General features: G+C 44.3%; 1 protein-coding gene across 1 annotated transcript in view; it reads left to right on the top strand.

The window, feature by feature from the left end:
* Window positions 1–3,942, top strand: part of ZNF414 (zinc finger protein 414) — a 31,781-nt gene that overhangs the window by 24,036 nt on the left and 3,803 nt on the right. The gene's annotated exons all lie outside the window — the stretch shown is intronic.

Here is a 3,942-nt window from a genome sequence, read left to right as displayed (position 1 = left end):
GGTTGCGTGGTTGCTGTTAAATAGGAATCTCCTTGTGCTAGGGCCCTTAAGTCTGGCTCAAAGGAAGGATTTCTGTCCTTGGATGTCAATCAAGGGGCAGAAGCGCAGCAGGGGCGACTGGGTTGTAGTAAGATGCTTTGGGCTGGGCTTGTGGGTCTCTAAGTTGGTCGACCCCACCTCAAAGCCATGATCCAAAGGTTAGGCTAGGACAGCGCTCTCGCGTCCGGGGTAAGTAGGACAACCTGGCCTGCCCCTGCAGTCTCTTCCTGCTAGGCAGCGTCTCCCCATCGACCTGGTCTCCAGACACCTCTCACCCTGCCGCTCCATGATCTGGGTTTCATTTAATACCTCCACCAGGTCTGCGCAGTTCTTGCACATCGTTTAGCCGCCGCCCTCCATAATATTGGAATATATTGTGAATCATAAGTTTTTAATGGAATAAACGATGGTGGGGGTGGGGTTAGTGGCCTTGAGTCAATTCAACTCATGGTGACCCCATATGCATCAAAGTAAGGAACTCTGGTAGAGTAGTGGTTATGAGGCGGGCTGCCAACCTCAAGGTCAGAAGTTCGAAACTACCAACAGTTCCACAGGAGAAAGATGAGGTGTTCTGCTACCATAAAGATTTACAGCCTCAGAAACCCTGTGCAGGGTCGCTATGAGCCGGAATCGACTCCACAGTACTTAACAACAGCAACAAGAATGGTGTTGCATAGGCTTTCCAAGGCTGTGACCTTTCAGAAGCAGATTGCCAGGTCTTTCTTCCAAGGCACCTCGGGGTAGGTTTGAACTTTCAGTTTCAGAAGTCCAGTGCTTAACCATTTGCACCACCTAAAGGTTCAAATAAAAAAATTTTTTAATTCAAACAGCACAAAAGTGTAAAGTCTGTTTTCCTCACTTGAAAATCCTAGTCTTCTCCCCAGTTTCTTGTGTCTCCTTCTAACAATGTTCTCTGCATATAAAAAAGCATGTATATGCATAACACTGTTGTTGTTGTTAAATGCTGTCAAGTTGGTTCCGACTCATAGCGATGCTGTATAGTGCTTCCAGGCCGGCAGTTCAAACCAACCAGCTGCTCCTTGGAAACCCTATACAGGGTCGATACAAGTCGGAATCAACTTAACGGCACTTACAACAACAATAGGGTTTCCAAAGCTGTAAATCTTTACGCAAGCAGAAAACCTCAATTTTCTTTCCCTTAGAGAGACTGGTGGATTTGAACTGCCAACCTTGTGGTCAGTAGTCTAGTGCTTATCCCATGGCACCACCAGAGAGACCTACAGTCCCCGTGAAGTCTATGCTGTCAAGTCAATGGTAACTCAAGGTGACCCACAATGTTTTCTTGGGTGTCATCTTTATAGATTTCTTGATTTCCTGACTGTTGCTTCCATGGGTGTTGATTGTGGGTCCAAGGAAAACAAAATCTTTGACAACTTTGATTTTTTCTTCATTTATCATGAGGTTGCTTATTGGTCACTGTGAGGATTTTTGTTTACGCTGAGGTGTAATGTGTAATCCATACTGAGGAGTCCTGGTGTGGCGTGGTAGGTTAATACACTGGACTGTCAAGTCAGTTTGAACAGCAAAGTTGGCGGTTCAAGCTCACCAGCTGCTCCTTGGAGACCCTATACAGGGTCACTGTGGGTCAGAACCTACTCGATGGCACTTAACAACGACACTCCTTATTGAAGGCTGTAGCCTTTGAGCTGCATCAGTAAGTCCTCTTCCGTTATAGCAAGCAAGGTTGGGTCATCTGCATATCACAGATTGTAAGTGATATCACATTCATCTTCATAGCTTCTGAGGAAATCAACTATTGCATTAGGTGAATGTGTTGCAAAAGAGCTCACCAAAGTGTTAAAAAGGAAAGATATCATCTCTAAGACTAAGGTGGGACTGACCCTAGCTGGACAATACATAAAGAAGACCTAAGAAAATTTGATGCATTTGAATTATGGAGTTGGTGATCATTTTTGCATGTAAACTACAAACTGCCAAGAGAACAAACAAATCTGTCTTGGAAGAAGTACAGTCAGAATGTTCCTTAGAAAGCAGGACAGAGAGATATCATTTCATGTACCTTGGACATATTATCAAGAGGAAGCTGGAGGAGATCATGCTTGATAAAGTGGAGGGTCAGTGGACAAAGAAGATGACCTTCAGCAAGATGACCTTCAGTGGCTGCAACAATGTGTTCAGACATAGCACAACTGAGAGGATCACATAAGACCAGGCAGTGTTTTCATTCTCTTGGTCTCTGGGAGTTGGAACCAACTCCATGGCACCTAACAAAAACAACAATCATCTTTGTTGTTGTTGTTACGTGCCGTGGAGTCGGTTCCGACTCATAGTGACTCTTACAGGGTTTCCAAGGCTGTAAATCCTTACCGGAGCAGAAAGCCGCAGTTGTTAAGTGCCTTCAATTCAGTTCTGACTCATATCGTCCCTAAATAAGGTTTTTTGAAGCTTTAAATCTCCCTTGGAGAAGCATGGACCTTGTGGTTTGAAATCCAGTGTTTATCGTATGGAGCCACCACACTCGCTGTGTGATTGGGTAACACTGAATAAACACCCATGTTCACCTGTAGATAGTACATGGCAGGGATCTGAGATCAAAGAAGGACAAGTCTTTTCTGAGGACTGGTGGGGAGACCAAGCACAGGGAGGAAGGGCTAGTAACACAGAGCCTGTGGAGGGAGCAGTGTGATTTCTATTCTAACCCAGATGAGTTCTTAGCATCTGATCATGCACACGGGTGGTCATTTGGAGGATTGCTATGTTGCTATAAATGCCATCAAGTCAATTCTGACTCATAGCGACCGTGTATAGGGTTTCTGAGGAGCAGCTGGTGGATTTGAACCATTGTGATTAGCATCCAGTGTTTATCCTACAGCGCCATACCAGGACTCAAAATCTTTTGTTTATTTTCTACTTTGCTTCTTTATCTCACCTATTTCCCCATTTTCAAATGTGAGCATCCTTCAAGGCAAGACATGTTGTCAGACCTGTTCACCGCTGTTTCTCAAAGCCTAGGGCAGTTATTCAATCTGCAGCTGAATGCACAGGGGTCTCCAATCCTCCCCTGTCAAAAGTACATCTCTCAGGTGAAGCATCCAGCTGGTATGAAGTGAAAGGAAACGCACAAGAACACCCAAACTTACAGATAATACCCATTTGACCTAGCCTCAATGGCTTGATAATCAGAGCTCAACTACAGGAAGAAAAGAAAAAAAATGACAATTTTTGATGAAGGAAATAAGTGTAAATTGTTACAATTTAATGAACTTGACCTATACTTATGGATGTAGTAGGTGAAGGTACCAACTAAGAGGGAAGGAGTCTTCACATCAAGTATCAAGGCTGTCCCCTCTGTACACAGGGTAGATAGGGACGGGCAACTTAGACATTGGCTATCTAAAATGAGGGGGTGATAAAGGCACGAAGTGACTGGCTTACAAGGTTTCAAGGGGGAGTTTAGTTTAAGAGTGTATGTGGGAAGACAGAGTCCCCACTGAATAGTTTTCATTCTGTCTAGATGGGTCTGGTTAAAAGAGACGGGGATAAGATTCTTATGATTCAATAGTGAGTAATTGTTATCATGACTAATTGCGGCTGTCACAATTGTAAAGGTAGAAGTCTTGCAACAAAAATGGGGGAGTAGTTAATCTTACAGTCCAGGACCAGAGGACCCTAGAACCATCAAGGGGAGAAGAGCACAGGTGGAATGTGGGACCTTATCCAGAGAAACAGCGACACCAGAGATGGAGGCATGGAGAAAGGGAGCATCTGAGGACTGTAGACTCATGGAAAGAGAGGGACTGAGTGCTGGCAGCCAGGAGACAGGCTTTTAGAATGTACCCTTTGGTGGTTTAAATTATTATATATTTCTGAGTGTTTCTGTGTACACTCCCCCTTCCCCCCCCAAAAAAAAAAAAAAAAAAA

This window comes from Chrysochloris asiatica, unplaced genomic scaffold (genome assembly GCF_000296735.1).
Source record: "Chrysochloris asiatica unplaced genomic scaffold, ChrAsi1.0 scaffold00125, whole genome shotgun sequence".
Classification (NCBI taxonomy): domain Eukaryota; kingdom Metazoa; phylum Chordata; class Mammalia; order Afrosoricida; family Chrysochloridae; genus Chrysochloris; species Chrysochloris asiatica.
Note: the sequence above shows the minus strand (reverse complement) of the source record. Positions and strands in the feature narration are given on the sequence as shown.